The sequence below is a fragment of the Neoarius graeffei genome, chromosome 8 (genome assembly GCF_027579695.1).
Source record: "Neoarius graeffei isolate fNeoGra1 chromosome 8, fNeoGra1.pri, whole genome shotgun sequence".
NCBI lineage: Eukaryota > Metazoa > Chordata > Actinopteri > Siluriformes > Ariidae > Neoarius > Neoarius graeffei.
The window spans coordinates 75,555,384-75,577,883 of record NC_083576.1 but is presented as its reverse complement, the minus strand read 5'-3'; the positions used below and the strand labels follow the sequence as shown (position 1 = coordinate 75,577,883).

Sequence of the window (22,500 nt, the reverse complement as noted above, 5' to 3'; positions counted from 1 at the left end):
CACGCACACAAGCAAAGCTGCAGCCAAATGCGAAGTGCATTTTCTTCTCGACTTGCTTGTGGTCGGCAAAACTCTTTTCCTTCTCATCAGCATTCTGCGCAGATCTGTTCTGCAAGACAAACTATTTACAGAGCCGGCGTTCAGGGATAGGCGGCAGGAGGGGAACGGAAAACTATTAAAACCTCTCTCAGGAAAACAAATATTGGTTCTTAACTCCTGAAATGCCCAAATTATGGAGAGTAACTTCCAGTCTCTGTTAGATAAGTGATGAAATATCAAGCAGCAATGAGCTGTGAACAGATCTGTGTAACGTATCGCTCAGTATGCCGATATTTTGTCAAGTCTAGTACTTGACAAAATGTATCTGTAAGTGATGAGGGATTGGTGAAAATATTGTATTGTGATAATTCAGAGCATTTCTATGATACGTGACGTGTATCATGATATTTAGGTTTTCTAACAAACTGCCAGTAAACCAGTAGTGTTGCATTTGACTATAATATAATATTATTTTTAAAAAAGAAATCATTTATTTGGTGCTTTTGGTGGTATTTTTGTTAAATGTATAAAAAAAATTCAATTGCTTAAAGTAAAATTAAATTTAAACAAGCAGATTTTATCAAATCTGTTTTAAGAGTTTCCAACTGATATTTAAATTAAATTTAAAAAAAAAAGAGTAAGATACCACGGTACCTAAGATATTTCAGAAAAGTGTATTATCAGGTATAACAAATGATGACATAATGGAATAAAATAATCCTAAAGCCTAGCCGTTCCCTACTGTGGGGGGGAACACACATATATATATATATATATATATATATATATATATATATATATATATATATATACACACACACACACACGTTTTACTGGGAAATATGCAACTTGTATTTTTCATACAAACTACATCCTGGACATTGAGAACTGCACCCATGACATGTTTAAATAATATCGGCTGGCTTTTTTCATGGTATATCAGATATATTCCATTCAGCTGGCATGATACTGAACGAGTCAAAGACAAGTAGCTGAATGGAATATATCTGATATACCATGAAAAAAAAGCCATCTCATCTCATTATCTCTAGCTGCTTTATCCTGTCCTACAGGGTCGCAGGCAAGCTGGAGCCTATCCCGGCTGACTACGGGCGAAAGGCGGGGTACACCCTGGACAAGTCACCAGGTCATCACAGGGCTGACACATAGACACAGACAACCATTCACACTCACATTCACACCTACGGTCAATTTAGAGTCACCAGTTAACCTAACCTGCATGTCTTTGGACTGTGGGGGAAACCGGAGCACCCGGAGGAAACCCACGCGGACACGGGGAGAACATGCAAACTCCGCACAGAAAGGCCCTCGCCGGCCACGGGGCTCGAACCCAGACCTTCTTGCTGTGAGGCAACAGTGCTAACCACTACACCACCGTGCCGCCCTATTATTATTATTATTATTATTATTATACATACACATTTGATGGAACAATTACAGATTTTACAAAAAGTTAAGAACAGGGGGGTAACTTACCATTATTGAATGCTGATTCTGATTGAATGTAATTCAATGTTCCGTCAATCCAATGTACTGTACAAAGTCAAAGTTCTAACAATAAAAATGGTACAAGTCGAAAAAGCCTGAACAACCCAACTTGTATACAAGCTATATCCAGGCTGACCGTTCAAGTTCACAGTTACTTTTGGTCGTAGTTAATTGTTCCATTGCAGTTGTTCAAAACAAAAGGGCTTTGCTGAGTGAAGTCCATGAGTGAAGTCCTCTTGTAAAAGTCTCCGTCGCTTTTCCTCACCTCCAAGTCGAACTTTGACAATATTTCCTCCATTGCTCTCTTTTCCGGTTTTTCGATGTCAGTTTGTATGTTTTTCTCTTGTAAATGTGTGTGAAGAATATCCAGTGATGTTTTGGTTGCCTTTCAGGTGTTCAGCAAGTCTTTCTCTTTAAATCTTCCTCTTTTAATGAACCAAACCTCACCGCCATGTTTGTGTACAAACTATCACAGTCTCTCGCTAGCACAGACGTTTTACATCTTCACCGTGTCTCTTTTCCAGTTTTTCAATGTCTGTTGGCATGTTTTTTTTTTCTCTTGTAAGTATGTGTCAAGAATGCAAGGGCGGCTGGTGCATAAGGGCGATTGGGCGACGCACTGCCAAAACGAAAAAAAAAAGTTTTTTTTTTTTTTCTTTTTTTAAAGCAAACTTTGGCGGCACGGTGGTGTAGTGGTTAGCACTGTCGCCTCACAGCAAGAAGGTCCGGGTTCGAGCCCCGGGGCCGGCGAGGGCCTTTCTGTGTGGAGTTTGCATGTTCTCCCCGTGTCCGCGTGGGTTTCCTCCGGGTGCTCCGGTTTCCCCCACAGTCCAAAGACATGCAGGTTAGGTTAACTGGTGACTCTAAATTGACCGTAGGTGTGAATATGAGTGTGAATGGTTGTCTGTGTCTATGTGTCAGCCCTGTGATGACCTGGCGACTTGTCCAGGGTGTACCCCGCCTTTCGCCCGTAGTCAGCTGGGATAGGCTCCAGCTTGCCTGCGACCCTGTAGAAGGATAAAGTGGCTAGAGATAATGAGATGAGATGAGAAAACAAACTTTCACCAGCGCTGCTTGAGGCCATTTTAATCTGTCTCTGGGTATCATTGTCCAATCAGGGTGGTCTTGCTTCTAGAGTACCGCCCCTTTTGGGGCGATTTCAGTCACGCTGAAAATCGCCCAAGAGTTCACTGATAGAGTCCCATGTTAATATATTTTTTTTCTCCTGACTGACACTTCAATGCAATCTCTATGGGTTCCGGGGGGCTCGCCCTAACGTGCTTACGTCACTGCGAAGCGCGGCAAAGTTGCGTTCGATCCGCTCAGTTTCTGAGGTGAGATGGATGCGGAAAGCAATTCAGTGTGGTCCTTAAAAGAAGTTCCATTTAGTCAGCGATCAAATCGAGCTAAATTGGCAACAAAACAAGCTGGACCCCCCTCGACCAAATCTAAACATAAAACAAATTTCAACAGGGGGGGAAATCATATACTCGAGGTTTTACTTCAACATGGTCCCAGCGCAAATCCTGGCGAGCTGGCTGCGAGGACGCCTCAGCGGTTTTCTGCTCCCCCTGCTTACTTTTCCACCCTGGAGGTGGCTCCACGGACAACACTGCTTGGACGGTCACTGGAGTTTCGGACGTGCATCATTTGTCGGAGAAAATAAAAAAACGAGTCATCAAAGATTCACATGGGCAGCTGCCTGAAATTTTCGGCTTTTGGGAGAGTGAACATCGCTACACAGTTGGATGAGGGCTACAGGCTAGCAGTTCGCCGCCACAACGATGAGGTGAGCAAGAACAGGCACATATTAAACCGGCTCACCCAATGCGTGAAATTTTGTGGAGTGTTCGAGTTAGCTCTACGAGGCAAAGACGAAACTGAGGGCTCCAGTCACCGTGGTGTTTTTCTGGGTTTGGTTGACTTCGTGACTCACACACACACACAGTCACAGAATCCGTTCACTTTTGATGTTTTCAATGTGCATTTTTATATTTGCCACACTTTGCTCTGAGAGTTAGCACTTTGGTAATATCCTTGGTAAATACCAGTAATTGCAAGATCTAAAGATCCACTCATCTATTTATTCAACTGCTATTGTTATGTTAGCCAACTATTTACAATGTTTTGTTACAGTAAGTGCACTTTCCTGTTTGTCCTTAAGTTGCACAGTCTGTAAAATTCTTGCTGGTCATGGAGTTTGAAGTACAAAATCTCTTTACAGAACATTCTGTAGAACAGTTGACTTGCTACCTAGGTCAATTTACTTCAGTCCTGTGGACATTTATGGTCCGTGTAGACATAACGGGGGAAAATTGCCCCCCCCCGAAAAAAAATTCAGGAGCCGCCACTGCAAGAATGTATAATGAAGTTTTGGTAGCCTTTCGGGTGTTCAACACGTGTTTCAGTTTTCAGTTTATTTATTTAGCGCTTAATCCGAGCACGGAATTAACCCCGTCTTCTCTCTTTCCTGGCCGACAAAGAAATGATTGTGCGTATGCGCAGCAGAAAAGTTTGGTTATTGGATCTTCGCATGAGCTCTGAAGTGTGACGTCATGTTGTCTTGACAACATGCAATATTATAACAATATTGCACGCTCATTCTCCATTGGGGAGAGTGGATAAATACATGGAGGATAAGTGATATGATAATATTGCATGCCATCAATAAACCCACTAGAAGGGAACAGAATACATGGTTTTTATCTCATCTCATTATCTCTAGCTGCTTTATCCTTCTATAGGGTCGCAGGCAAGCTGGAGCCTATCCCAGCTGACTACGGGTGAAAGGTGGGGTACACCCTGGACAAGTCGCCAGGTCATCACAGGGCTGACACATAGACACAGACAACCATTCACACTCACATTCACACCTACGGTCAATTTAGAGTCACCAGTTAACCTAACCTGCATGTCTTTGGACTGTGGGGGAAACCGGAGCACCCGGAGGAAACCCACGCGGACACGGGGAGAACATGCAAACTCCACACAGAAAGGCCCTCGCCGGCCATGGGGCTCGAACCCAGGACCTTCTTGCTGTGAGGCGACAGCGCTAACCACTACACCACCGTGCCGCCCTACATGGTTTTTATTCCATCGAAAAAGTGTTCTGTATGTATTAGGTGGTGTTTACATTAGACCGTGTCCGTATCGTTGTCATTGCGGATGCACTGTCCGTGCACATTAAAACGCCGGGAAACGACTCCACAGGTGGAACGGTTTGAATCCGCCAGGGCCCACGTATTCAACCCAGTACGTATCTGATCCGGTGCTGTGTAAACATTGAGGAACGAGGATACGCAGTGCTGAGCTCTAGCTGACGTCGTCATTGGACAACGTCACTATGACATCCACCTTCCTGATTCGCTGGCGTTGGTCATGCCACGTTGGTCATGTGACGCGACTGCTGAAAAACGGCGCGGACTTCACTTCCTGCTATTTGTGTGTGTACGCGAATCGTTTTAAAAACGTTAATCTGATGATCCGCTGATACAGTCTAATGTAAACACCACCTAATAATCACTGATATTTCACGCCGATGATGTCACTCCCAGTGTTTTCCCGCTGACTAGACGCGCATTGTCAAAATGGCGAACCGGTTCAAAATTAAAATTCTTTTGGTTAAGTTGCGGGGGTTTTTTTTGGATGTGTCCATATAATGTGAAGAACATTACACAGTAGTGCGAAGATAAACGTCATATCTTTGCCTGACCGTGTAATATCCTCTATATATTATACCCATTTTAATGTACGGTGGAATTGATGTACTCCTCTGTATTGTTATAATTAATTAGATAGCTAGCTCTCCATAAATGTATACTTATTACATACACGCATGCCGTCTTTTCAGCCTAGTAGCTTGTTAGTTCTTGCTTTGTTGTACTACACATTACCGAAGACACTCGTGCGTGTATATATTTTGTATGCAGTGTACATATATATACACACACATGCACAGACGGGTGACAAATTGAAGGAGAAACTGGTAGCTGTGTTATGCTGTGGGAGGCGTTTTGCTTACTTAAATCAGTTAAATGATCTGTTGAGTTAAATGATCTGTTCAGACTGATTTGCCAAGTCATTCTTTTCAATGATTTAGCCAAATGTGTCACATGTAGTTGTTTAAGGCAGACAGCAAACAGCTTGAGTATGTAAAAAAAAAAAAAGTTATTTCTTTATGCTGACTCGGCCTGTTTTTAGAGAAAGCATTTTTTTTTTTCCCCACACACACCCAGCCCAATGCGGAGTACGATTGTGTGTATTGAACTACTGGAAGGCTGAATGAGCTCGGACAGAATTCATGGAACTCGCTGAATCACCTTATCTGCTGAATTACTGAGAGAGAAGAGCGAATCGCAAGATTCCAGGTTCAAGTCAGTGACGGCGCAGCTCACTCCAGCCCCGTCTAGTTCGGAAAGAACGATCTAAAATGGGCCACCTTGCGTAATCAATATTGCAAGCTATGTACCCTATATACAAGCTATATATAGAAGCTATATAAACCCTAGGAATACTGATGTGTTTGCCAGAAAGAATCCAAAACGTCTAGGAGTTGACCGAGAAGAAGCGATTTTTCTTGAACTACCTAGGGTATTAAGGCTTAATTAGTCCATAACTTCATTAATAATTGTAATTAAGCAAATCCGGGTAGAAGTTCTATGCACCCTAGGTACCCCTACCTTCATGCCAGAAAGAATCAAAATCGGTGAATAATTGAGGGAGAAGAAGCGATTTGTGTGGAAACTGCTCGTTAGGGCTTAATTACTCCATATCTTCATGATTAATTGCAGTTATGCAAATTTGTGCAGAAGCTCTATGCACCCTAGGCAGACCTACCTTCCTGCCAAAAAGAATCAAAATTGGTGAAGAATTGAGAGAGAGAGAAGAAGCCATTTTCATGAAATGTGGACGACGCCGGAGAACGCATGATGGCATAAGGTCATCGCCTGTCGGCCAGATGAGCTAATAACTATCTATAGAGATCTTGCAGTCACGTGACCGGAAAGTACACAGCCGCCATCTTGTCGATAAAAAAAACACCGCTGAATACTGCTGCACTCGTGTACAGAATGGATCAATTTCAACCGACGAACTACACGGCTCATTTTTCTAATGAACAGATAACTAGATATATGTCTAAAATAAACGATCTACAGATTAGTGACCCTTATGGCTTACCGGACGTAGTTTTCACGACCGTGTCAGTGGATTTTGAACTGCCAGCGGAATACCCGGACGTGTATAATTACCTCATTAACTTTCCCTCGCTGTTCAGTGGTGAAGCACTGCGTGCTTATAAATCTCTGCACAGTTATCTTTACAGAAATTCAGGATTTGTCAGCGACTCAGATGTGGCATCTTGTAAACAAGAAAATAATCCTCATTGGACGGGTAAGTCACTTAAGTATTGAGTATAGCACTGACCAGCCGATTATAGAATAGAATAAGGTAATTCCAGCTGTAATTCCAAATCGTCCGTCTTGTTTACTATGGATCTGGCATTGGAGAGATAGAGGCTTAGCAGTGGAGATTTGAGTGGCTGTTTTCTGAGCTTAGTCAACAGGCCAGCTCTGCCTGCAGCCTCACTTTTGCTTCTGCTCCCGACGCCGCCTCCTTCGCTTTGCTTCCGATAACAATCCACGGAGACCCTGCTGGTCTCGCTATCTCGTCTGGAATGTTGTGCATGCGATGGAAATTGCTACAAACCGTAATTTTCTACTGGAAACCAATGTCCAGTAAGTCCATACGGTTGTAGTGGATATTGAAGTCCAGTACAGACGAACAACATGCAAAAATACACACAAAAAACATAAACATGCACAGGTAGGGAGAGCTTGTAGCCGCAGCCGTTGTAGTAGAATTGTATATAGTAGGGTTTTCCAGAAGAAAAGGTAAAAGTAAAAGCAGAAGTAGAACCAGAAGTAGAAGGCGGAAAATGGCGTTTGACCGACAAGATGGCGTCTGTCACAATCTGGATCGGCTGTGACGTCACATGCAAGTGCTCCATAGCTATCTACGTAGACCTTACCTTGATGTTGCAATACCAGAGGATATGTGCAAGCTTATTGCGATGTATGCCAAGTATGCGAACGATTGCACCTTGTATGCGAATACGTCGAAGGTCTCCGAGTCCACAATCCAAGTGGTGCTTGATGATCTGCACGAGTGGTCAAGTTCCAATCAAATGGTTCTCAACAGCAAGAAAACTCAAGACATGTGGATATCCTTCAACCAGGCGCCCACTCAGCCTGACAACCTGTACATAGGAAGTGCTGCTATCAAGAGGGTCTTGATGTTTAAACTCTTCTGTGTTTGCCAACAACAAGGATCTGCACCGGAACCACCATGGTAGTGAAATAATTAAGAAAGCTAGCAAAAGATTACATGACCTATGCAAATGCAGGAAGGTTAATCTACCCAAGGAGGTAGGGGTCACTGTTTATTGCAGTAAGAGTACGCCTCGCTGGTCTGGAGTGGCATCCTGGAATACCTCATCGAGGAAATGCAGCAAGTGCAAAATCGCTGTATGGACGTTATTGCCATCTTGAAGACAAGTCTTGCAAGTCTGGAGGAACAAAAAGATGAGGCGACAATATGTGAGCCTGAAAGAATTATTGACTACTTTCAAGTTACCCATAATGCTTTGCGCCGGGGGGGTAACCAAAATAGAAACGAACTAAAACACGGTGTTGCACACTGACCGTAATCTTTTCAATTTAAATCTCCGTAAAACCTTCAAAGAAGTGTCAAAACTAACGAAACCAAAGCTTAAAGAACTCTGCAGAGCCTTTTCTGTGGACTTTGAGAAATCAATCGGTAAAAAAGCGCTTGTAAATATTACATCGAACACTTTGAACATCTCTACTCCGGGTGACGGTGAGTCAGCAACCTTCTTTGTCAGCACGGGTGTTCCAACAATTACTGAGCTGCAGAAGTTAAAAGATTGGCAGAAGAGCTGAGAAAGATCGACACCGATCACAGAATAATCCACAGTGAAATGGTTTTCACTGGGTGCTGGTTACGACTAGAAAGCCATAAGAAAATACAAAACGCTTCGTGCACGGGAACACAAGCAAGGGCTTCACTCAGTCAAGTAAGTACTGTAAACAAAGCAGAACTGTCAGATTTATTTTTTATGTGTATGTTGATTTTGATTTCCTTCACTCTGATTTTCCTCGAGCTCATACGCTACTGGATTACAACAATCTTCGGGCTGTTAGAGGAAGCTGTAGGGTCAAATCCTACAAAGCTGACAGGGTCAAATCCTACATTCGCTATACCTACAGAAACGCTAAAAGGAGAAGTGCATGTAAGCTTACTTAACTTGCACTGCATCGTTTGCGCTTTGTTTTGGGAGTTGATCCTTCAATAAAGTCGTTCTTTGACTTGTCCTTGTTTTTCGGTTTTTGCACTTTTTATGACTAAACACAAAGACCGAGGGGTTGGAGGCTTCGTGACTTGTCAATTCGTGACATGCTTAGCTTCTTTAGGTCTTCTATAGAACTTAAAATCAGGAAAAGTTGTTTTCCCCCATATGAATTCAAAGAAATGACTGAGGATATCTGACTTAGTAAACAAATATAGCACCTGGTTACCCCCCCCCCCCCCCCCCCCCCCAAAGATGCAAAGCATTATGGGTATGTGAAAGTAGTCAATAAAGGACCCTAACAATCCATATCGCATGTTCCTTCCAAGAATGGCGGCCCACAAGTATGCAACTAGGAACAAAAGTTGTCTCGCGGTACCATTATCAGGAACTGAAATACATAAGTCTTATCTCAAGATCATGCCTCCTCCTAAACAACCAGACGTAGTCAAACTCTGTTATCTATTATACTCTTATTTTTTTGGACGCGTATTTCTACGACTTTGTCGGGTTTTTTGTTGGAAATTCATCGTATATTTTTAGTTCAATAAAGTTATTATTACTACATGTACAGTGCCTTGCAAAAGTATTCATATCCTTTGAACTTTTTCACATTTTTCCACCTTACAACCACGAACTTAAAAGTTTTTTTTTTTTATTGAGATTTTATGTGATAGAGTAGCACATAATTGTGAAGTGAAACGAAAATGATAAATGGTCTTCAAAATTTTAAACAAATAAAAATCTGAAAAATGTGGTGTGCATTAGTATTCAGCCCCCCTGCGTCAATACTTTGTAGAGCCACCTTTTGCTGCAATTACAGCTGCAAGTCTTTTTTGGTATGTCTCTACCAGCTTTGCACATCTAGACACTGAAATTTTTGCCCATTCTTCTTGGCAAAATAGCTCAAGCTCAGCCAGATTGGATGGAGAGCGTCTGTGAACAGCAATTTTCAAGTCTTGCCACAGATGCTCAATGGGATTTAGGTCTGGACTTTGACTGGGCCGTTCTAACATATGAATATTCTTTGATCTAAACCATTCCATTGTAGCTCTGGCTGTATGTTTAGGGTCATTGTCTTGCTGGAACATGAATCTCCTTCCCAGTCTCAAGTCTTTTGCAGCCTCCAACAGGTTTTCTTCCAGGATTGCCCTGTATTTCGCTCCATCCATCTTCCCATCAACTCTGACCAGCTTCCCTGTCCCTGCTGAAGAAAAGCATCCCCATAGCATGATGCTGCCACCATCATGTTTCACAGTGGGGATGGTGTGTGCAGGCTGATGAGCAGTGTTAGTTTTCCGCCACACATAGCGCTTTGCATTTAGGCCAAAAAGTTCAACTTTGGTCTCATCTGACCAAAGCACCTTCTTCCACATGTTTGCTGTGTCCCCTACATGGCTTCTTATGCCTGTCTTTCAACAATGGCTTTCTTCTTGCCACTCTTCCAAAAAGGCCAGATTTGTGGAGTGTACGACTTATAGTTGTCCTGTGCACAGATTCTCCCACCTGAGCTGTGGATTTCTGCAGCTCCTCCAGAGTGATCATGGGCCTCTTGGCTGCTTCTCTGACCAGTGCTCTCCTTCCTCGCTCTGTCAGTTTAGGTGGACGGCCATGTCTCGGTAGGTTTGCAGTTGTGCCATACTTTTTCCATGTTTGAATGATGGATTGAACAGTGCTTCTTGAGATGTTCAGAGCTTGGGATATTTTTTTATAACCTAACCCTGCTTTAAACTTCTCCAGAACTTTATCCCTGACCTGTCTGGTGAGTTCTTTGGTCTTCATGATGCTGTTTGTTCTTCAGTGTTCTCTAACAAACCACTGAGGCCTTCACAGAACAAGTGTATTTATGCTGAGAGTAAATTACACACAGTAGGACTCTATTAACTTATTAGATGACTTCTGAAGGCAATTGATTGCACTGGATTGTATTTAGAGGTATCAGAGGACAGGGGGCTGAATACTAATGCACACCACGTTTTTCAGATTTTTATTTAAAATTTTGAAGAGCATTTATCACTTTTGTTTCACTTCACAATTATGTGCTGCTCTGTGTTGGTCTATCACATAAAATCTCAATAAAAACCGTTTAAGTTCGTGGTTGTAAGGTGGAAAAATGTGAAAAAGTTCAAGGGGTATGAATACTTTTGCAAGGCACTGTAGCTATCTAAACATCCAGGTATCTAAGTACAACAAATAACATGGATGACGAGACAGAAACCGGTGCAAAGTGGCATTGTGCATTTGTATGCAAATGTGCTTTTGCACTAAAATGAACGAGACTGCAGTTCAGTTTGCATTCATCACGGAATCTCAATCACGATCAAAACACCAAGTGACTCTTTCTGGCTCAGGAATGCAGATCAGGTTTGACACACACACCATTACACATACTTTTACAACATATTTAACTTTTCGAAAACGCAGTGTGATGAAACGTATGACGTAATGATATACCCATGGAGCCCGTCATATCCCAACTGGATGAAAGAAATGAATCAGTCCATGAGAGTGAACGATGCCGATTCATTCACCATAACGACTCTTTCAGAAAGACTAAACGTGAACAAAATGTGTCTAATTAAAATAATCCTTTTCAATGAAGTGTAATTAAAATGTTAGCATGAACAATTTAAAACAGCTGCCTTTGATATGTTTGATTAAAAATAACATAAATGATTGCATTCTTGTTCATTTTAAAAAAATCATCGTCTTTCTTTATTTACAACAGACTTGGCTTAATTAATGCGACAGCTCAATGAAACATTTTAAATCTTACCGAACAAATTAATAATATTTTTAGTTCTTTGGAAACACATTGCTTTTAAAGGCACAATAGGCATTATTTTTTAATTAAATAAATGTCTTTGTTATAAATAACCCAGAAATCATTTGTATGCTTAACGTTATTGAAAAAGTGTGTGCATATCTTATATTTTTTACACAAACGCACTATATGTGTGTGTGTATATATATATATATATATATATATATATATATATACACACACACACACACACACACACACACACACACGTGTGTATATGTGTGTGTGTGTGTGTGTGTGTGTGTATATATATATATACACACACACACACACACACACACATATATATATATATATATATATATATATATATATATATATATATATATATACACACACACACGTGTGTGTGTGTGTGTGTGTATATGTATGTATGTACGTGTGTGTGTGTGTATGTATATATATATATATATATATATATATATATATATATATATATATATATACTGAGTGCAGAATTATTAGGCAAGTTGTATTTTTGAGGATTAGTTTTATTATTGAACAACAACTATGTTCTCAATCAACCAAAAAGACTCATAAATATCAAAGCTGAATATGTATGGAAGTTAGAGTGGGGCGTTTTTAGTTTTGGCCATTTTAGGAGAATATGTATGTGTTCAGGTAACTTTCACTGTGCAGAATTATTAGGCAACTTAATAAAAACCAAATATGTAGCCATTTCACTTATTTATTTTCACCAGGTACACTGATATGACAACTCCAGATTTGCAAATAAACATATCTGACATTCAAACACAAAACAAAAACAAATCAGTGACCAATATAGCCACCCTTCTTCATGAGGACACTCAAAAGCCTTCCATCCATAGATTTTGTCAATTTCTTTATCTGTTCACGACCAACATTGTGTGCAGCAGCAACCACGGCCTCCCAGACGCTGTTCAGAGAGGTGTACTGTTTTCCCTCTTTGTAGACCTCACGTTTTATAATGGACCACAGGTTCTCTATGGGGTTTAGGTCAGGTGAACAAGGGGGCCATGTCATTATTTTTTTCACCTTTCAGACCTTTACTGGCTAGCCACGCAGTGGAGTATTTGGACGCATGAGATGGAGCATTATCCTGCATGAAAATCATGTTCTTCTTGAAAGATGCTGACTTTTTCCTATACCACTGCTTGAAGAAGGTTTCTTCCAGGAACTGGCAGTAGGTCTGGGAGTTGAGTTTGAGTCCATCCTCAACTCGAAAAGGTCCAACAAGCTCGTCTTTGATGATACCAGCCCATAGCAGTACTCCACCTCCACCTCGCTGGCGTCGGAGTGGAGCTCTGTGCCCATTACTGATCCAGCCACAGGCCCATCCATCTGGCCCATCAAGAGTCACTCTCATCTCATCGGACCACAGCACCTTAGAAAAATCAGTCTTAAGATATTTCTTGGCCCAGTCTTGACGTTTTATCTTGTGTGCCTTACTCAGTGGTGGTCGTTTTTCAGCCTTCCTTACCTTGGCCATGTCCCTCAGTATTGCACACCTTGTACTCTTTGACACTCCAGGAATGTTGCAACTCTGGAATATGGCAGAACTGGATGCTAATGGCTGCTTGTTAGCTTCACGCTTGATTTTCCGCAGATCATGTGCAGTTATTTTGCGCCTTTTTTTTTCCCACACGCTTCTTTCGACCCTGTTGACTATTTGCAATGAAACGCTTGATTGTTCGGTGATCACATTTCAACATCTTCGCAATTTCAAGAGTGCTGCATCCGTCTGCAAGACATCTCACAATTTTAGACTTTTCAAAGTCTGTCAGATCTCTCTTCTGACCCATTTTGCCAGAGGAAAAGAGGTTGCCTAATAATTATGCACACCTGATATAGGGTGTTGATGTCATTAGACCACACCCCCTCTCATTACACAGATGCACAGCACCTGATATACTTAATTGGTAGTAGGCTTTCAAGCCAAAACAGCTTGGAGTGGGACAACATGCATTAAAAGGATGTTGTGGTCAAAATACTCACTTGCCTAATAATTCTGCACTCAGTTATTGTCATGAATGTCATGGCAATATTTGGGCTTTCAGTCATTTCTTTCAACTGTTCTTTTTCTGTGACAGAATGATTGTACAGCATACATCTTGAATTAAAAAAAAACACTAGAATTTGGTGCACAAAACTGATTGATTCATTTCTTTGGTGCACAAGTCTTTCCATTTTGCTATAATGGATTTAATGGTGCTACGTGAGATATTCAAAGTTTGGGATATTTGTTTATAACCCAACCCTGATCTCTACTTCTCCACAACTTTGTCTCTGACCTGTTTGGAGGCTCCTTGGTTTTCATGTTGCTTGTTTAGTAGTGTTGCAGAGTCAGGGTCCTTCCAGAACAGGTTGATTTATACAGACATCATGTGACCGATCATGTGACACTTTGATTGCACACAGGTGGATCTTAATCAACTAATTATGTGACTTATGAAGTGAACTGGTTGGACCAGCTCTTATTTAGGGGTTTCATACGAAAGGGGGTGAATACTTATGCACACTCCAGATTTCTGTTTTTGCATCTTAATTATTGTTTGTGTCACAAGACAAAAACAAATTGCACCTTTTTAGTGGTAGGCATGTTGTGTAAATCAAATGGCGCTAACCCCTCAAAATCTGTTTTCATTCCAGCTTGTAATGCGACAAAACAGGACAAATGCCAAGGGGGATGAATACTTTTGTAAGACATATTTTATTTATATAAATAAAAAATAAATCTCCTTCTCACCCCCAGTGGGGGGGTGGTATCCATGTCATCCTCAAGCTTGGGTCCTCTACCAGAGGCCTGGGAGTTTGAGGGTTCTGTGCAGTATCTTCGATGTTCCTAGGACTGCGCTCTTCTGGACTGAGGCTTCAGATGTTGTTCCTGGGATTTGCTGGAGCCACTCTCCCAGTTTGGGGGTTACTGCCCCAAGTGCCCCCACTACCACGGGGACCACGCAACCCTTGACCTTCCACATCCGTTCCAGCTGCTCTTTCAACCCTTGATACTTCTCAAGTTTCTCATGTTCCTTCTTCCTGATGTTGGCGTCAGCTGGGATCGCCACATCTATCACCACCACCCTCTTCTGCTCTTTGTCCACCACCACTATATCCGGTTGGTTAGCCAGGATTTGTTTGTCAGTCTGGAAGCTGAAGTCCCACAGAACCTTGGCCCTGTTGTTCTCAGCCACCTTCTGTGGTATGGCCCATTGGGACTTGGGTACTTCTATTCCATACTGGTTGCAGATGTTCCTGTATACTATCCCAGCCACTTGGTTGTGCCTCTCCATGTACGCTGATCCAGCTAGCATCTTACACCCTGCTACTACGTGCTGGACTGTTTCAGGGGCTTCTTTGCACAGTCTGCATCTTGGGTCTGATCTACTCTGGTAGATCCTGGCCTCTATGGCTCTTGTGCTTATGGCCTGTTCTTGTGCTGCCATGATTAGTGCCTCTGTGCTGTCTCAGTCCTGCATTATCCAGCCACTGGTAGGATTTCTTGATATCAGCCACTTCCTCTATCTGATGGTGGTACATGCCATGTAGGGGTTTGTCTCTCCAGGTTGTCTGTTCCTCCTCCTCCTCTGCACTCTCATCAGGGTTCTGCTGCCTGAGACATTCACTTAGCAGTTCATCCTTTGGGGCCATCTTTCTGATGTATTCTCGGATTTTTGATGTTTCATCCTGGACCGTGGTCTTGATGCTCACTAGCCCTCGGCCTCCCTCTTTCCGCTTAGTGTATAGTCTCAGGGTGCTGGACTTGGGGTGGAACCCTCCATGCATGGTGAGGAGCTTTCTAGTCTTGATATCTGTGGCTTCTATCTCCTCCTTTGGCCAGTTTATGATACCAGTGGGGTATCTGATGACTGGTAGTGCGTACATGTTGATGGCTCGGACCTTGTTCTTACCATTCAGCTGACTTTTCAGGACCTGCCTTACTCTCTGGAGGTATTTGGCTGTGGTTGACTTCCTTGTGGCTTCTTCATGGTTTCCATTAGCCTGTGGGATGCCAAGGTACTTGTAGCTGTGTGTGTGTATATATATATATATATATATATATATATATATATATATATATATATATATATATACACACACAGCTACAAGTACCTTGGCATCCCACAGGCTAATGGAAACCATGAAGAAGCCACAAGGAAGTCAACCACAGCCAAATACCTCCAGAGAGTAAGGCAGGTCCTGAAAAGTATATATATATATATATATATATATATATATATATATATATATATATATATACACACAAAGTATATATATACACTACCGTTCAAAAGTTTGGGGTCACCCAGACAGTTTTGTGTTTTCCATGAAAAGACACACTTTTATTTCCCACCATAAGTTGTAAAATGAATAGAAAATATAGTCAAGACATTTTTCTGGCCATTTTGAGCATTTAATCGACCCCACAAATGTGATGCTCTAGAAACTCAATCTGCTCAAAGGAAGGTCAGTTTTATAGCTTCTCTAAAGAGCTCAACTGTTTTCAGCTGTGCTAACATGATTGTACAAGGGTTTTCTAATCATCCATTAGCCTTCTGAGGCAATGAGCAAACACATTGTACCATTAGAACACTGGAGTGATAGTTGCTGGAAATGGGCCTCTATACACCTATGGAGATATTGCACCAAAAACCAGACATTTGCAGCTAGAATAGTCATTTACCACATTAGCAATGTATAGAGTGGATTTCTGATTAGTTTAAAGTGATCTTCATTGGAAAGAACAGTGCTTTTCTTTCAAAAATAAGGAAATTTCAAAGTGACCCCAAACTTATATATATATCATATCATCTCATTATCTCTAGACGCTTTATCCTTCTACAGGGTCGCAGGCAAGCTGGAGCCTATCCCAGCTGACTACGGGCGAAAGGCGGGGTACACCCTGGACAAGTCGCCAGGTCATCACAGGGCTGACACATAGACACAGACAACCATTCACACTCACATTCACACCTACGGTCAATTTAGAGTCACCAGTTAACCTAACCTGCATGTCTTTGGACTGTGGGGGAAACCGGAACACCTGGAGGAAACCCACGCGGACACGGGGAGAACATGCAAACTCCACACAGAAAGGCCCTCGCCAGCCCCGGGGCTCGAACCCAGGACCTTCTTGCTGTGAGGCGACAGCGCTAACCACTACACCACCGTGCCGCCCCATATATATATATATATATATATATATATATATATATATATATATTTATTTATTTTTTATTTTATTTTTTTTTTGTGTGTGTGTATATAGTGCGTGTTCGTGATTGATTGGATGCATGTCTTGACAGTCATTTTTTCGACACTGTTGTCCTCAGTCTGAAATCGGCAAGAGCCCAGCACAGCCAGATAATTCCCCTGTGAGAAAAAAAAACATCACTCTGTGCTTTGAACAGACAAGGGGGGGAACACCCCAGAATAAAACTTTTTCCAAATTTTGATAAATCTTGCCTGATGGACCTTCCAGTCACTGTCATCTGATGTCAGTGTGTCTGATGTCACTGACCCCTTTTACTCTTGAGGAGGAAATTTGAAAATCCGCTTCAAAATGTGTGGGTTTTTCAAATTTCTTTCTTTCTTTCTATCTATTGATTGATTGATTGGATTTTAGAGGGATTATTCAAATGACTTTCCTGGTGGAAAGATTTTTGCATCTGCAGCCAGTTTCACTAAAGTAGTTTAGACTGGTCTATGGGTTAAGATTGGTCTTAAGTTTCTTTATAGACCAGTATAATGCAAGTAAGACAGTTTTTCACAAAAGTTAAGACTAATTTTTTAAGTCTAATTTTAGGCTTAAAAAGTAAGACACACTCCCCCCAGTCTAATATGGGTCTAAGAAAGCTTGAAATGTTAAGGCAGTGAAGTACATTGCAAGTATGTAATACACCAATTTAGGCTATTATAATCTAACTATAAAGTATTCAATAAAGAACAAACAGTGTAATGCCAGCTTATTCATTTTATTACTTATAAATAATATAAATATATATAAATAATATAAATATATCAATTCATTTATGCATATAATTACATCACCACTCATCACTTATCTCTCTCTCTCATACACTCTCACACACACACACACACACACACACACTACTACTACATCACTCCTCCATCTGCGCGAGTCTCTTCAATTTAAGTTGCAGTCTTTCTTTTTCGAGCTGCAAGACCTCAGTCTCCAGAAGGAGTTTTTTCTCCTCCAGTTGAAGGTTGTTGTATTGCTTGTCAAGCACCATGGCCATGGTGGTGGTTCTGGTGGTGGTGGCAGATGTCTGGGAGTCCTCCACAACCGGTTCAGGGATCAAGGAAACTTAAAAAAAAAAATCAGACCAAAGTTTTCATTATTAGAAACTGTAGTCACACCACAACATGGTATTTAGGTCAGCTTGTTCCAAACGTCTTTCTTTACGTGTACTACCTACTGTAGCAGAATTTAAATCTATGTTGGTCAAACCAACGACTGTATAGTCTATGGGTCAAACCTATGTTCCATCGTTTAGTAACAGACCTTGGTATCAACCGAGTGGAATAGCTATTTCGCCATCGCAAGGTAACTGTAGCTTAGCTCAGTGCTGTGGGAACATAATCTCCCCCTACTGTTTATGCTGAAATGACAATAAAACCCCACTTGACAACGTTTATAGCTTAAACAAGACTCTACCTGTAATTTCCTCCTGATCGGTAGGCTCTTCGTGTAGTGTCACATCCGCGCAGGTACTGGGTGATGACAACTCCGAGGGTGAAGGAGCCTCAGCTGCAACGTTGCTAGGGGAGTTGCTGCTGGGTCTGGCGAAGCCGGTTACTCCACTCTCCTTTCACTCCCCAGAATAAGGGCGACTCGTCGCCATAAATGTTGATGACCATTTCGGTGGTTACTTTTAGTTTCCGTTTCTGCACGGCAGCAACATCTCTTCTCGCAGATGGATTAACGCTATTCACAGACGACGTTTTTTTTTTTCCCCACACTTCATGTTTTTTCTTATTGCTACATTCTTCGCTGAATTTGCCTAATAAAACGTCTTTGTAGGAATTAAATTCCTCTAATATAGCCAGATTTTCCGAGTGGCTAAACGGCACTGAACGACCACTGTCCGCCATTTTTGTTTGTTTTGAAAAGAGTCTTAAAATACCCACAATCCTTTGCAGCATAGTACGACTTAAGATAGTCGGAGTCTTAACTGCTTTGTGCAACAGTATTTGTTAGACGTCTATGCTAAGCCCGACTATACCCGCTGTCTAAGTTAAAGTCATAGTCTAACTTAGTGAAACCGGCTGCTGGAGGGTATCCTTCCTTTCCATATTCCCTCCATATCGAGTATCATCCCTGTAACACACCTGACTGAACACTAATACGGTGAAACATCTCTGAGATTATATTGCTACACATTCACAATGAACAGGAAAAAATGAAAAGCATGTTAGAAACCAGAGAATGAATTTTTTTGCATTATAAATAGACTTTCAGTAGCGTGACTGGTCGCTGCAGGCTGAGGCACTTACACCCTCTCTCTCTCTCTCTCTCTCTCTCTCGCTCAGCTCTCTTGGCCCCTAAAGCTCAAACAGTGCAGATGAAATGTCAGGATATGGGGCAGAACGACAAGCCCGATTTTCCCTCAAAGTGACATGCTCAAGGGGGAAAGAAACGAAAGTATCTTCCGTATCGCACTGGCATTTCCCCAATGTGCAGTTTCTGACTGCACGCCCTGTGCAGAGCTCTCACAGGATTGTTGAATCTCTTTCTGCCCTTTCTTTTTATTTCTATCTCTTTTCACCATACACAGTCAGCATCATTTTTATCCCCTCTGGCCAAAAGGCCTGAAGGAGGATTATGCCGTGGCAATGTCCATCCGTCCATCTGTCCCAGGAAGGGTACTCGCCTTCTGAAATCAACTCCTCTCACAATTTTTGGAGGAATTTCACAAAACCTCACAGGATTCTTTATCTCATCTCATTATCTCTAGCCGCTTTATCCTGTTCTACAGGGTCGCAGGCAAGCCGGAGCCTATCCCAGCTGACTACGGGCGAAAGGCGGGGTACACCCTGGACAAGTCGCCAGGTCATCACAGGGCTGACACATAGACACAGACAACCATTCACACTCACATTCACACCTACGGTCAATTTAGAGTCACCAGTTAACCTAACCTGCATGTCTTTGGACTGTGGGGGAAACCAGAGCACCCGGAGGAAACCCACGCGGACACAGGGAGAACATGCAAACTCCACACAGAAAGGCCCTCGCCGGCCACAGGGCTCGAACCCGGACCTTCTTGCTGTGAGGCGACAGCGCTAACCACTACACCACCGTGCCGCCCGTGTGTATATAAAGATATTTTAAATCTTTTTTCCCCCAGCTCCATTGTGCTTCTTGTAATCTATCAGGTGAACTTTTTGTTTCCGTGTTCTTTAAAACTGCGTTAAGTGTTGGAGCCGAAAACAGTTTTGCGCACCGTGCTGTGCAGTGCGATAGTATCGGTACTCCTGCTGCCCCCTGTGGCTTCACTGTGAATGGTAGTGAATTAACCTCCTTAGTCAGGTCTACAAACTGTTTATTAGCATTATTGCATCATGAATTAAGCAAGATCTCTACGCATCCTTTCCTGAATCTCAAGCAGCCTATCAAGCTGGTCAAAGCGCTATTGAACAAATTATCACTTCGGAACAAATCGTCGAGAAGTCAATAGAATTTAACACCCCAACTCATATAGCATTCATTGACTTCACTAAAGCCTTCAATAGTGTCAAACTGCCATGTGTCTGGAAATTGCTCGAAAGCACCAGTATTAAGAAAAGATGCATCAATCTCCTTAAAGAAACATACGATAACAGCACAGCTGTGACAAAGACAGACACAGGACTCTGTAGGCGTATCAAGATCCTGAAAGGTGTAAAGCAAGGTGACATTCTTTCAGCTATTCTTTCTGCACCATCATCTCATCTGTAATCTTGAAAACTGAAGCCGAATGTAACTCCAGTATCTCCATTGGAGGTCAAATAATCTCAAACCTTAGCTATGCCGACGACATTGCTGCTGTAAATAGCTCCAAGAAAAATGTACAAAAGTAGCTTGATTCATTAAGCCCGGCGCATACAGGCGACTTCTCGACGCAAGCGTATTGCGATTTTTTTTTTTTTTTTTTAAAGATATTTTTGGGCCTTTTTCACCTTCACTGGACAGGACAGCGCAGAGACAGGAAACAAGTGGGAGAGAGAGACGGGGAGGGATCGGGAAATGACCTCGGGTCGGAATCGAACCCGGGTCCCCGGACCCATGGCACGGCGCCCCATCCACCCGAGCCACGACGCCCCCGTATTGCGATTTTTGAATGCAAGTTTCCCCTCTCGGGTAGCTGCGTGTGCGGTGATTTGGGGAGGGCGATGCAAGTCACGTGGAAATCACGTGACTACTTCGCGGGCAGGGATTGGCTTAGCCTTTGGAGGTGATCGCTTCGGTACTGCAAAGACACACACACGGCGATATCTCTGCAACAAGTCAGCGACTGGCTTTTTTTTTTTTTTGGTCGCAGAATATCAAGCATGTTTCATACCTGCGATCTGTCGCAAGTAACAAAAAATCGCCGTCGCAAATATCCGCACACAAAACAAATTTTCGCTCACGTCAAAAAGTTGCATGACCAAGTGACGGGAGAATCGCACGTGTGCGTCGGGCTTTAGCTGCCCATGCTGCCGTAGCCGGGCTATACGTAAACGTCTCCAAAACGTAATGCATGTCAACAGCAAAAAACAATCAGCCTCTACACCTCTCAATTTATGGCAAAACTATAGAACAAGTCACCGAGTTTGTCTACCTTGGCCTTAAGTTATCATGAACTAATGCTGGTTCTACTGCTGTTAACCACAGAATAAGTTTAGGCTAGGCTGCGTTTAACAAAAACAAAGATCTCTTAACTTCTCAAAGGATTCCTCTTAATATCAAAAGCAAAATCTACAACATATACATTTTACCAGTCGTCCTTTATGGACTAGAATGTGTAAACTGGATGACAAACCTATGCAGAAAAATGGAGACCTTTCAAAACCATGTTTTGAGGTTCATGACAAACCACAAGTTAACAGACCACATCAAAACTGAGGATCTTCTTGAAGCTACTAAAATGACTCCCATAATGAATGTCATCAAGAGCAAAACCTTCAAACTCTTTGGCCATGTAAAATGGGCAGAAAGAGGACTTGCTAAGATCTGTGTCGAAGGCATGATGGGAAGGCAAACGGAACAGAGGAAGATCGACAAAGTGTCGGCGAGACAATATATACCAATGGTCCGGTCTCAATATCAACGACCTTAACAAATCTACACCTAACAGGAAACCATGGAAGGAGATTTCTGATATTAGTGCGCAATCTGCCGCAGGTGGAGACAGTGTTAGATGATGACAATATTATTTCGACTAATCATTGCAGCTATACAACAAACTGACTGACGGGGGTGTAACAATGCATCGCGATGCAAAAATGTGACCTTGTGCATCATGAAGATGTGCAATTCACATCATGGAAATTTCATCTCATCTCATTATCTGTAGCCGCTTTATCCTGTTCTACAGGGTCGCAGGCAAGCTGGAGCCTATCCCAGCTGACTACGGGCGAAAGGCGGGGTACACCCTGGACAAGTCGCCAGGTCATCACAGGGCTGACACATAGACACAGACAACCATTCACACTCACATTCACACCTACGGTCAATTTAGAGTCACCAGTTAACCTAACCTGCATGTCTTTGGACTGTGGGGGAAACCGGAGCACC

General features: G+C 42.3%; 1 protein-coding gene and 1 long non-coding RNA gene across 2 annotated transcripts in view; one reads left to right on the top strand and one right to left on the bottom strand.

Annotated features, from left to right (window-relative positions):
- Positions 1–22,500, top strand: part of zgc:101566 (Transmembrane protein 263-B-like) — a 180,368-nt gene that overhangs the window by 79,174 nt on the left and 78,694 nt on the right. The gene's annotated exons all lie outside the window — the stretch shown is intronic.
- On the bottom strand, positions 17,954–18,460 carry LOC132890253 (uncharacterized). The gene is made up of 2 exons (XR_009655175.1): positions 18,397–18,460; positions 17,954–18,045 (listed from the first exon to the last, which is right to left on the bottom strand). It is a non-coding gene; the product is annotated as an uncharacterized LOC132890253 (long non-coding RNA).